General features: G+C 35.1%; 1 long non-coding RNA gene and 1 other non-coding gene across 2 annotated transcripts; both read right to left on the reverse strand.

Moving 5' to 3' along the window:
• Window positions 1-623: 623 nt before the first annotated feature.
• Window positions 624-1,499, reverse strand: LOC110891890. The gene is made up of 3 exons (XR_002565644.2): window positions 1,425-1,499; window positions 1,131-1,203; window positions 624-986 (listed from the first exon to the last, which is right to left on the reverse strand). It is a non-coding gene; the product is annotated as an uncharacterized LOC110891890 (long non-coding RNA).
• A 12,183-nt stretch (window positions 1,500-13,682) lies between these two features.
• On the reverse strand, window positions 13,683-13,788 carry LOC118484637. The gene has a single exon (XR_004873740.1). It is a non-coding gene; the product is annotated as a small nucleolar RNA R71 (small nucleolar RNA).
• Between the last annotated feature and the right edge of the window lie 298 nt (window positions 13,789-14,086).

The raw sequence follows: 14,086 nt of genomic DNA on the forward strand, positions 1-14,086 counted from the left end.
AGTAGATGAAGAGGAGTGTTCCCAATTGGCGGCTTTGGTGGGTTGCTTAAAAGGTGATTTCCCTTTTAAGTATTTGGGTATTCCTTTGGGCGCAAATATGAATCGCATCAAACATTGGGATCCTATTGTAAAAATTTTCCAAGATCGCCTTTCCTCTTGGAAAGCTAATTCTTAATCCATCGGGGGTCGGTTTACACTTATTAAATCAGTGTTAACTGACCTTAACCAAACTAAACGGAACAATTAACCGACCTTAACGGAACCAGACAATTAACCGACTTTAACCAAACCGAACAATTAACCGATAATCCAGTTAAGCCATAACCGATTAACTGAAGATTACGGTTCAGTTTTAGCTATGGTGTGTGGCATAACCGAATTAAATAAACCGAACCAATTAAAAATAAAATATAACAAATTCATCAATATAATTATTAGAGATAAACCCCAAGTCATACCAAAACCTTGATGCTAGATCCATGTCACTAAAAGAATAGAGTGGAGTGTGGGATTTCTTATGGTCATAACACCTGAAAAAAAAACCTTACATCTATTAAAGAATTTTCTTATTATTGCAGACCAACATCTTTCTTTAAATCAAAGTTCAATGACACCAACCATTAATATAAAATGTAAGGCCCTTGACAATCTAAATGTTAAATCAAAATAAATGTTTAACTAATAAATAATATCCCACATTCGTCCACTTAGTTAATCTGAGCTTTTAATTGGCTCAAATCCTATTATTTTTATTAAATGAGTATTTTATTTAGCCCAGATGTTCATATTTTTCACATTTGAGTATGGGTTGTATTCAAATTCTTAACAAAAATAAAAATTAAGAACTTTGCCATCAACTTGTGAATCAATATCAATGGTTACCTTAGTCTTGGCTACCCCATCACCTCTACATATGGCCATACTTTTTCAGTCGATGGATTGATACACTGGTCGTCTCTCGGATGGTTTGCCTTCTCATCGATTTCCTATGTAGAAACATGTAAATACATGGATTAAAGATACCTACGTACCTTGCATTATCTATAAAAAAATAGAGATGAAAGCTATACAAATTTTGTAAATTTAAAAAATATAATTATTTGCCAAAATGTAAAAGATAAATTACCTACATGTCCTTCCACTTCACCCGAAGTTATTCACAACACATCATTCCCCATTGCGAGTACTATTCAAACATAAATTCTGTAAAATTATAAAAAAAAACAACAACAAACAATCAAAAACCAAATTAAGAGACCAACAACAACTGATTCTGAAGTAAAATATGCGTACCTCAAAATCAGGGATTAAGAGCTATTCAAAAAAAAAAATCAGATAATTATATGAATACTATTCAAACAATCAACTAATCAATTACATAAACATAAAAACTACTGTATATTTGAACAAAATTTTAATATAACCTGTGAGAAATTCATTCCTACGGACACCAGACGATGCTTTTCCGGTAACCGTAATCACCCCAGATTCATTCCTACGGACACCAGGCTTTAATCCGCTCACCGGATCTTCAACTGATTATCTTTGCCGGCACTGCTCCTAGAACCCTAGTCGTACCTTCACCGGAACACTTGTGTTCACGTAATCAGAATATATGATCCTTACAAGACTTATTTTGAACCGATATAACAAAGAATAACTTGCAAATGGGTTCGGATGTTACCGGAACCTGGTCTAATTTGGTCGGAATGCTAACCGTCTTCAAGGCCAGCGTCTTCTCTCTCTCAAGGGCTCAGCCATTGTTCCGTCGGTTGCGGTCGTTGACGCGCCGGAATCAGGTGGCGCCGCCAATGGTTGCGGTGGTCAGCCACCAGTCCATCACGATTCTCTCTCCCAGAATCTCTTTCCATCTCTAGATATCTGCACATCTCACTCTCTCACACTCCTTTCTCTAGGGTTTGTATGTATGTGTAAAAAGAAGGGTAGGTGGATGGTTTGGCCGTTTGGGATTTTAAGCCAGATGTAAGAGTGTAAATAAAAAAAAAAAAAACCGTAAACCGGGACTCGAACCCGGGCTGATAGAGAAACCAACCAACACAACAACCACGAAGGCAGAGCAGATAACTGATCTTGTTTTTTACAACAAACTATATAAATACTTGTTAAGAAGGGTTCATTACTATTCACAAGGTTTGTCTATTAATATATAGGATAATTAGTTATGTAATTGGATTCTTATCATTTTATACTATATGTATATATATTTCAGGAAACTTTAAAACTTTATTTATATGTATAATATGCAAGATACCATTTTCTTGATCGTATGCATAATAATCAAATGTCTTCTTTAAAAAAGGATAAGCTTTTATATAACAGAAGAAACAAACCTACATGTTTACTTAAGATCTATTTTGATACCCAACTTTAATTCAAAAGATACCTTAAGAATATCTGTACTAGCACCACCTCTTAAAAGAATAATAAATGAGTCAATGACGGAGAATTTCAGAATTTCATATAAAACCCTTACCTTTTAAATACATATCCAGTCATGAGCTCTGGAAATATAGTTAAATTAAAATAAAGAAAAACTATTACACCAAAAAAACATATAATATATACATTTTCCTTATGATTTGATAAGATATATAGTAAAAGGAAATGTTAAAATATATATAGAGGACAACGATCCGTTAGGAACCACCCTTTATTGCGAGAACCGCGAGAACCGCGAGAACCAGTGTGAACACAAATAGTAACACTTAAAAAAATCTAAAAAACACCAATTTTTTTTTTATTTTTTTTACTATTTTTTTTTGTAAAATTCGCTATATTTAGTTTACAATAAAAAAATAAAAAAATTTCAAAAAAAAAAAAATCCGAGTCATAGTTATCCATGCACATGTGCATTTGTATCTTTTCTTCGACAAATTCGTAATTCATTACAAATATTAGACAATTGTACTTTCATCTATACTACCACGTGTAATACACTACTTTTTACGTTAACAATATTAGAAATGCACATGTGTATCTATATGTATCAACATCAAATAAGATGTTTTGGTACACTAATTTCTCTTTCATCTATCATTCCATCCATAATATACAAACATGCACATGTGCATTTTTATCATTTCTTTGACAAATTCCGTAATTCATTACAACTATTAGACAATTGCACTTTCATTTACAGTACCATGTGTAATACAATAGTTTTTACATTACCAATATTAGAAATGCACATGTGCATCTATATGTATTAACATGAAATAAGGTGTTTTGGTACACTACTTTGAATACATTTTCCCTTTCATCTATCATACCATCCATAATACACTACCATTATCTCCTACCATCCATAATACAATACCATTACCTCCTACCATCCATAATACAATACCATTACCAATATTTTCACTTTATTACATGTATGTAAACACCATGTATACCATTCAATCAACATATTACATCATAAATTGACAACTATAACCAAACCATCAACCACTAGATATAACTAACCAAAAAACATGTATATGGGCCTACTTCTCCATTCAAAATCACAAACTTTTTGTAACAAAACACGTTATATCATGGTTATACCTAATGATGCACATGTGCATTTTGAATATTGGTAATGTAAAAAGTAGTGAATTATGAATGGTATTGTAAATTAAAGTGCAATTGTCTATTTCCGATAACGTATTACCGAATTTTTTGAAGTAATGATACATATGCACATGTGCATGGATAACTGTTAATCGAAAAGAACGTTTTTTTTTCTTTTGGTAACTAAATATAGTGAATTTTTTAGGAAAAATATTAAAAAAAATAAAAATTTTTTTGAGTAGTTTTTTGATTTTTTTTAGATTTTATTTTGTGTTCACATTGGTTCTCGCGGTTCTTGCAATAAGGGTGGTTCTCGCATGAACCTTACCCTATATATATATATATATATATATATATATATATATATATTAACGCATGAAACTGATAGCTATGACTATAATTGTGTTAAACAAAATGTGCCTGTATGATTACCTAGTTCTGTGATAATTATATCTAAACATGTTGTAATACAGATGTCAAACGAAATGGCATGTGATCAAGAAATTGAGACTAGTAATGGAAACTCTTTGGATGGGAACACTATAGAAAATATAATAGCTCAAGGAATATCGAATGTCATACCTTCGATCATTGAAGCTATTAAGATTTATGTGCCTATAAACGAAGATTGTACTATACACTGTAGGCATACTCACCACTTCAAACCTAACCCTAGTAGTAATGGAAATCATGATATTCGTATCAAAACTTCATCTTCCAAACGAAAGAAAATCACAACCTATAGCTACTCTTATAAGAAATTCGCCCCGACAAATTATGCAAGGACAAAGAAATGAAACCAGCAATCATGCAACTTATCTACGATAACCATAACAAGAAACATGCAAGAAAACGTTATTCTAAGAAGACACTTCGCTGTAATTTCTGCAAGAAGGCTGGACATGCAGAGGAAGAATGTAGAAGGAAAACTAATGTATGTTACAAATGCGGAGACCCAGGCCATATTCGTCCCTACTGCCCGAAACTATCTAAGGCACCCGAAAACGAAGATCGCAACCCCGATGAAGCTAAGGAAAATGCATAGATGTTTACAACACCGGAGGCAACAACAACTTTTAAAATAAACACCTTTATGTTTTGTCTGCACTTAAGTATTAGTTGACTTTTGATTCCAATCAAAACTTCATCAATAAAAGGTCTTTATTTTTCTTTTATAAGAGCCAACTCTCATTTGTCTCATCTTTTGACAAATTCCTATGTCGTACATTGCCTGTCATGCATGAGAATACACTTCAAAAGGATCATTTATTCATGAGTGTTAATAAATATTTCGTTATACTCATTCTGATAATCTATATGATTACACAATGTTGACCTTTTGATATCCAGTCACCAGATTTCTTAGACAATTCCTTCTTTTCAAAGTTACTTACCGGATTTTTCACTATAACCATTTCTTGCCAAAAACGTATATCATTGTTGGAATATGTCTAACCAAGCTCAATTGTTTGAACTTGTTCACAATATACACTCAATTCAAAATCCCATATGATGAATTGAGATCATCATATTCGAGCTAATCTCATTGTTTGAATCATAGTAAACTTGTTTAAAGTCACATTTGTTAAAATACGACACCTTTCGGTGGAGATTTCTTTGAAACTTGGACTCATTTCATTTCCACACCTGAGGTACGAATTTATTGATTCATTATCCTAAACCAGTCTTAATACAATTTTGTGTTAAGATAAAAGTACCTAAATTCTTATTCTAATGTACCTCCAACGTTTCTTTCATCTTTGAATTAATCCTACAATGTCCATTTATTTCTTCACTTGAACATCCTATCTTTTGAATATTCAGATTCACTTCATTAAAACTTTCAGTAAATTTTCGAGAACGGTGAATTCGTTCGGTCACCGTAATCATTAAATTCTTTCAGTCATTACAACACCTTGCGGTGTCTGTACAAATTTGTAGCTTGACTAATAGTAAAACCCTAATCATATCAATTCATACGTCATTCGTTTAACTCATCATTTCAAGTAGGCTTGATACAATTATGTATTAAGACCATGATACACTAAATTCTATTGTATTATCCGGTGTATCCTTGCCATTTAAATAAACGTCACTGATTTCTGGTTTGACTATTGACAAATCATTTTTCATACTTCTATTTTCAATTAAAATTATTGATTCAGAGTTCTTTTTAAATGAACAAAGTAAGTTCTCCTCTGGCATTGAATCCTATTGTTTGTCACAATCGTTTACATTTGATTCTTATGTCTCGATTAATCTATGAAACTCAGACACTTTAGTATTGGTATCATTTCATCTCATTCATTTAACATCAATTCCTTAAACTAAGACCATTAAATTCCAGTTATCCTATGATATCTTTATATTCATCCTTTGATTCTATCCCAAACACCTTGATAACCAACTAAAAGACGTGATGTAACCCCGAGAAGATATCGTATCCCAAATCTCGAGGACGAGATTTAAAACAAGGTGGGGAGGATGTAACATTCCGAAAATTTCAAAATTTAAAATAAAGTTATTAAACGAATAGATTACGGGTAAATAGAATGTTAGAAATATGAAGTACCTAAACGGGCCTAGGAACCGTTTAATAATTAAATTATAAAAATACACTATATTTGAACCTACTCCTTTTTTAATGAAACTTGGTTCAAAATGTAGATACAAATATTCTCGTTCTAATAACATATTCATTGTTTTATAAAACGTCATATTTTAGAAGTTATATGCGCCAAATAAGTGAAGCAGCTGAATCAATTATAATATATATATTAGTAAAATAATAATAACAATAATCAAAATAAAAACAAAAGTTAAAGTGTACGTTTGGAATAAAATTAATAAAATAATAAAATAAAAATCTAAACAAATTGTATTTTGAAAGTTTACATGAGCATTTAATTCTTGTGTGTACGTGTATGCATATGAGATAAGAAGGAATCATTAGACTTGCATGGAAAGTTTCAAATTACTATAAATACAGAAGGTGTGAAGCATTTCAAACGGCTCACAATTCTTTTTCTTTCTTTCCTAACATCTTTCGTGATCTTCTCTCTTTCAAAATTCTATTTTTATAAAATTTATTTCACTTATAATAATAAGACCCTGCCCTGTTTTAAGTGTTTTAACCCCTGATCACTGATACCCTGTCCGATTGATTTAGAGCCCCGTAACGCATGTCAAGGCTTTGCCCGACTAAGTTCGTTGGGGTTCTGTCTCGTGACGTAGGGATAAATTAGAATTGGGTTACTATACATAATGCGAGTGCATTATATATTTTATCAAACAGTCCAGGGGTTATACCCAAGATATAATGACCCTCCTTAAAATACTTTAGACACACCAATTGTCCTAAAATACACCCCGTATATGAAAACCGACTTCGAAACCCCCTTTACCTCATTAAATAACAAATAAAAACAATAATTTATGTCTGTCGCGGGGTGCGACAGACTGCTTCTGGTTCTTTGTGGGCCGCGAGCGAGGGGATAGGTGGCACGGCCCGGAGCCGCCACGTGGCATGACACGCGTCAACAACCCAGGTGACTCAGCAACGATGCCGCCGCCTTTTGGCCCTGGCGGGGCGCGACGGCCCCCTTTGATTCCGTCGCGGGGCGCGAGAGACCCCTGATCAGGCCCTATAAATGTCCCACACCGAAATATCAGAGCTGGCGTGACTGGACTGGTATCTTCATTGCACAGCAGAAGCAAATAAGCTAAGACTTCTAGAAAATGAACGCTGCTAAGTACTCGAATTCCAATGGGTTCTCCTATTCCAACCGATCCATAGTTTTGAAAATTCAACCTACGAAAGAACATGCGAAAAAGTCAACATAAAGTTGAGCGAGTTCATAGTTTGTTTGTAGAACATTTGGAATCAATCTTTTAGAATAACCGGTTTTTATAAGTTGTGCAGAAAAATTAGTAAACTCATTTTCTCGACATGTTGTATGAAAACTACGGGTCTAGCCCACTAGAGTCTTTGTAAGCAGGACCAACCCGTCCTCTTACTTGTACATAAGTTGGAAACGTTACCCAAGTTTGTAAATACATGTAGTATGAGTTTGCGTCAAATGAATATTAAAAACATATGGAGGTTATAGTGTTGTAAGTTGGTATGTAAAGCGTCTATGAACATGTTGATCATTAATGTTTTGCGGGGACATTAATATTGCGACGACATAGGAGGTACTCAACCCGCATAGGCAATTTAAGTGTCGAACTCTCAACAATGGACACAACAGCACTCTAGTGGTCACCCCTAGACCGTGAGTGGGGCTCGCCCGTACCCATTAGATCTGACCTTTGTTCCTTGGTCCTCAAAAGGATTAATGGCACCTCAGTTACAGCCTATGCTCACATGATCTAAGAGTTCATTCCATAACTTAATCATACCTAAGTTTGACATGTATTTCCCCCCAAAAGTTGTAAACCGAAACGTTGAAAGAAAAGGGGGACACGATCTCACTGAGTTGTCTCGTTTTTCGTACGCAGGCCAACCCAGTCTCGTTGTTGTAACTAGGACATTCTCGTCACTAGTCATGAAAATCATGCACGTTTTGTAGAACCGGTATGTTTAGTATAATTCGTTCGTAAACTTTTCGAATTCATTGAAATTCATTTGCAACAGAGTTTATAAATATGTGTTTTCGTTCGTCGAAATAGTGTTTTCTTTTGCAAAAACTTGCATGTCTTTCCACCCCCGAAAACATTTATAAAAATGTAAAACAGTAAAAAGTGGGGGTTATGAACTCACCTTGACATTCCGGTGCAAAGCTAGTTTAACGTGATTCCGTGATGTCATTCCAAGAATGTGAACTCGCTAGCGTGTAACTAAAGCATTCCTAATCAAGGAATAATTATAAGTTTCTAATTAAACGTAGCTAAACTACGTGTCCGAGCTCTACCGAATCGTTAACTAAACGACTCTAAGGTAGTGTTATCTTGACTTAGATCAACCATTCTATGGTTGTTTGATCCCGTATATAATCGGGGTAAAATTAGGTCTCGAAAACGACTTAGTTTTTGAGTGATTTAGAATATATATATTTATATATATAAATATAAATATTTTTACAAAGTCGTGTCAGTTGTTACGAATAGAAAAACGTAGAGGGATAGCGGTAAGTCTCGTTGTAGTCTTCGTAAGATGAGAATAAATAAATAAATATATATATATGGTACGGCAATCTATCGTTGACGCTTGAAATAAATATAAAACATTATATTTATTTAATAAAATTACACGAAGTATCGACCGTGAAATAAATATACACAATTATATTTATATTAAATAATCGCCGAATAATAGTTGTTCGAAATAAATATAAACATTATATTATATTTATTGTATAAAAGTGTTCAGAAATCTTGACATTCGAAATAAATATAAACCTTATGTTTATTTTATAAAAGTATTCGGAAATCTTGACATTCGAAACAAATATAAACATTATATTCATTTGTAAAAGCGTTCGAAAGTATTGATGTTCGCAATAAGTATATACCTTATATTTGTTTGCAAAAGTGTTCGGGAGTATTGATATTCGAAATAAAGACATACATTATATTTCTTTTAAACGAGCATCGGGTTTCATTATAACGTCGTCAAAATAAAGATATCTTTATATTCTTTATATTTATTTTATGATAAAACTCGGATCCCGCCAAGTGTCGTTTTTAAGGTTTAAATATGCTTTGTAATCCGGGTTTTTAACGAAAAAACAGACAGAGTTTCCTCTGTTTTTAGAATAACCTCGACATCCAAAGTGTCGATATTTTGATCAAAACGCAATAATTTTCAACAATTTTCCAATAACATAAACACTATATAGATATAATTTTCAGTAAAAACGCCAAGATTATATGTAACAACCATCTAATTTCCAATCGAATATAATAAAATATACATAATTTTATATTGAAAAGTACTTCAATTCAACATAAATACAAAATCAAAGTATTATAGTAACACACACTAGTCAACTACCAACTAGTTTAAACATTCATATCATGATTAGCAATTCGTTTACATCAAAAACATTGTTTAGACAAGTTAAGTTAACGCGGAAGCTTCAAAAGTTCGTGTTCGGTTCTTGATAACATGCTTGATCGCCATCCGGAAAGTCCCCATTGTCACCTAAAGTCAAAACCACTTAAAACGTTAGTTTTTACATTGATATAGTGCGTAAAAACAAGTTCCAGCTTCAAATCACGAAGAACAAAATAAAATTTAGAATCTGTCTGTCACGTGTCGCGACAAATCTTCGCATGGCGCGACGGCTCTCGCGTGTCGCACAGGATCTAACTGATCCTGTCGCGTGGCGCGAGGGATAACGTTTTCCAGCAGGTGCAGGTTACTGACCTGCATTTCCTGCCAGCTCCAGATTTTACAAATTTCAACTTCAATTGGTCATAACTTTTGATCCGTAGGTCCGTTTTAGGTGATTCTTTTTCCTATACGTCTGTAAATTCATTACCGACGTACCTATAATGGTTGCCATACAGAAAATTTGGTTTACGGACCGGACGACTAAAGATCACTATGCAATTATTCGACCCGTTCTACTTACCCTTATTTTGCTACCTTTTTAATAGTAGACGTAAGGCGCTTTTTACCCAAACTTCCGGGGCTTATCACTGGCACTTCATTACCAAACTTATGGCTTCATGCTCTTGTGTTTGTTACCGCCCATATTAACTATTAAATCAACTTGTCACTACTTAATTCACCATTATACGACCCGTTTGGCTCATCTACAGAAATCCTCCATTATGATGACTATCAAACGACTTCTAACCAATTCTTACCCTATTACTTCAAGTAACGAACATGTTCACTTCAATCAACACAACCTTTATTCTATAACACAACTATACATATTCAAGCTATCAATTTACTCAATGTAACGAGTCGAGTTACATACCTTTAAAGCACGCCCTTCAAACGCAAATCGCCACCGGCTTGTCCACTCGACGCTTCGGTATCTTTTCCTATAGAGTACAATCATGACGCGTTTAGAACTCTTTTCAATCATATATCGCATAATTTGCCAAAACATACAATTATGCGTTTTAACTTTTAATTTCAGTTTCGAGCCATCTTTGAGGCATTTCTACGAACACTTAAAGGGCAGGATTTTATATCTTTTATATTCAAGTTCATGGCTTTTTACTTAGCCAAAATTAACATCAATTGAGCTATCACATATAGAACCAAACATCAAATTTTTCAGAAATCAGTTTCTATGAACCAAATTACACTAGAATAGCATTCTAAACCCTAGTGTTCATCAATTTCTCACAAAACCCATGAATCACCTTCAAAGTGTTCATGGAATTCTCAGAAATTAGACATGATTTCACTTATTGTTGTCTAGGGTTCACTCCTAGACACTATATCGTTCCTATTCTATTCATATAACAACCATGCATCATCAGATTTCGGATTCCCTAAATTCATGAGAATTTCAAGTAGAGATTTCTTATCAAATTTTTCATACCTTATGACCCCCTTGCAATGGAGATCACTAATCTGAGCTCGGATTTTGACGGGTGGTCCATTGGACAACCCATTATGATGATTAAAACACAAGTTTATCCCTCATTTAATTGCGTAATTATCTTGAATTAGATAACGACGGTTGCTTATGTTTCAGGTGCGGTTTGGCGGCTTAAAGTGGATAAAATGCAGCTTTGGAGGGTTGGAAGATAAACGGGTCGTGTGCGGAACAAAAGAAGAAACAAGGCACATGTTTTAGGGGTCCACCGTAAATTACAAATTACGGTGGCCACCGTAATTTACGGTGGCCCTGAAACTCAGATAATTTCCACCGTAACTCAGACAGTTCCTACCGTAACACTTTGAACATCACCGTAAGTTACGGTGATACCGTAATTTACGGTGGAGGCTGCGACAGAACCGTAACTGCCATCATTAAGTCAGTTTTATGGTGTCTTTTCACCTATTCTCATCATTGGACGATTTGGGAACTTGCTAGGGGCGAATTTGGCTGTTCTTGCTTGGTTCTAAACAATTTCTAACATTCGGTTTGTGATTTTGATTCGTATGAACATTAATCCTTTTGTTATGATGTTTGTTCAAGCCATGAGTGGCTAAACTTTTGGTGATCATCCTAGATGTAAGGTTTACTTTTGAAACACTATGTTTGTGCTTGAATTTCTAGAACAATGACTTTGAATGCTTGTTTAAGTTATTGTGGTGTTTGAATGTTTGTTTGTAAGGTGTTGAATTTTGTTTGATCATAATCTAAAACCATACGTTCTTGGTGTCGTTGGCAATCAAGATATCATGGGAGGGATTAGGGTTGGATAATTGCCAATTGATCATCGGGTAACAACCTCGCATTTTATAATCCGAGTACTTAGTTCCCTTTTATCACAAATAGATAATCAAACACGAATCATGTCTATGTGATTCTTTCTAGTTGGGCATAACTATTAGTGTGGATTAAAACCTGAAGTCTAGGATGGTCGCTTGTTCCTAATTTGTTTACAAACTACAATCTTTGATTTGCATTTTTCTTAGTTAAGATTAGTTCCAAAATCCAAAACAACCAACTTTTGAATTTTAATTTCTACATTGTAGGTTAATTTTAGTTTAAGTGCAAAGCTATAAAATCACACATTTTCCACATACTCCCTGAGTTCGATACCCACTTACCGCTAGCTAATTAGTTGTTATTGGGATTAAATTTGATTGTGACCACGACATCACATCAAATTTTGGCGCCGTTGCTGGGGAGTAGTGCGCAACATGTGTTAGTTTAATAGTTTTGTTTTGTTATTTTCGGGTTTACGCTGGTTGTGTTTAGTGTTCAGGTACTTCATGTGTATGCATACTAGGGGCTCTCACAGGTCATCACCACTATCGTTTGATCCGGAAATTGAAAGAACACTAAGGCAAAACAGAGTTTTAGTACGGGAAAACAAGATTATTGGTTCATCCACTTCACCCATCACACCGAGAAACATCATGGCTGATTCACAAATTCCACCTACAACGGGTCAAACGACCTCATCCTTTATACCTACTTCCACTCAACCATCACCAAACACCACTTTACCTAATACCACTATCAAATTCACACCAACCAATGTCACTCAACGGATCACTACCCAAGTCGAACCCGCCATTACCTTTAACCCTTCTACCACAATCCCACCATTATCCCACTTCTTTCCCCCAACTACGGGTCAATCATCATCTAACTTCATAATTGCACCAAATTCAACTATTGTGCATGCTATGCCCTCTTTTAGACCACAACACCAATCGGGTTTTCAGTATTCGACTCTCCCATTTGGGCAATCTTCGGGAATTCAAGGAGATGGGTGTGATGAAGGATATGAGGAGTTTGAAGGTTTTGATGAAGACAGATATGCTTATGGGGGTGATGGAAATCAAGGAGAATTCGGATACATGCAAGGTCAAATGCAAGTAATGCCAAGTGTTAGTGGAGTACAACAGCAACAACAACTCATACCACAACACATTCGGCCAAGACCACAAGGGCCACAAATGCAACGCCCTACACCATTGCAACAAGTTCTACCGCAACACGTATAACCACAATTCCAAAGACCAATTCAACGCCCACAGATGCCAAAACAACAGTTTCAACAACCAATTGCACCACAAGGGCATGTACCAAGGCCAATGGGTCCTATTCCTCCAAGGGGTAGGTTCGGTGTACCAAGGAGGCATCTTAGAGAAAATGTGAGGGGCATTGAAGCGCATTTTAGGCCGGTAATCACTCATAATCCTTCACCGGTAGTCATTGCTCACAATGATCAAGGGAGGACATTTGAAGTGAGGACTAACTCATTGTAAAGCTTGCCGAAATATAAGGGTTTAGCAATGGAGGAGCCTTACTTTCATTTGGAGGCTTATGACTCGATTTGTAACACTCTTGGGAGTCAAGGATTCTCAGCCGATGATATTAAATTGGTACTATTCCAACTTTCTTTGGAAGAAAAGGCGAAGAAGTGGTTCTACACATTACCTTCAGCATCTATATATACGTGGGGGGAAATGCAACAAACCTTTTTGGATGAATTTTACACCGCTCAAAAGACGAATGATGCTAGAAAAGGGTTGAGGAGCTTTCAACAACAACATGGTGAAATGTTTCATGAGGCTTTTGAGCGTTTCAATATGATGATCAAAAATTGCCCTCACCATGGAATTGAATTGTGGGAATTAATGAATGCTTTTCACGAGGGGTTGAGTGCCGAAGATGCTCGTGATTTAATGTCTATCACCGGTGGGACTTTTGGTACAAATTACGAGAATGATGATTGGGAGTTGTTGGAGAGCATGGCAACTACATCAAAAAGAAAAGCTCAAACATCGAGGAGAGCACGACCGGCCATTGCCCGACCTCAAGTGCACGCAATAGATGACGGTAATGTTCAAACCACTAACCAAATTTATGATGTTTGTGCATTATGTAATGAAATAGGTCATGCGGCTGAAAATTGCCAA

Source organism: Helianthus annuus, chromosome 11 (assembly GCF_002127325.2).
Source record: "Helianthus annuus cultivar XRQ/B chromosome 11, HanXRQr2.0-SUNRISE, whole genome shotgun sequence".
Lineage (NCBI taxonomy): Eukaryota > Viridiplantae > Streptophyta > Magnoliopsida > Asterales > Asteraceae > Helianthus > Helianthus annuus.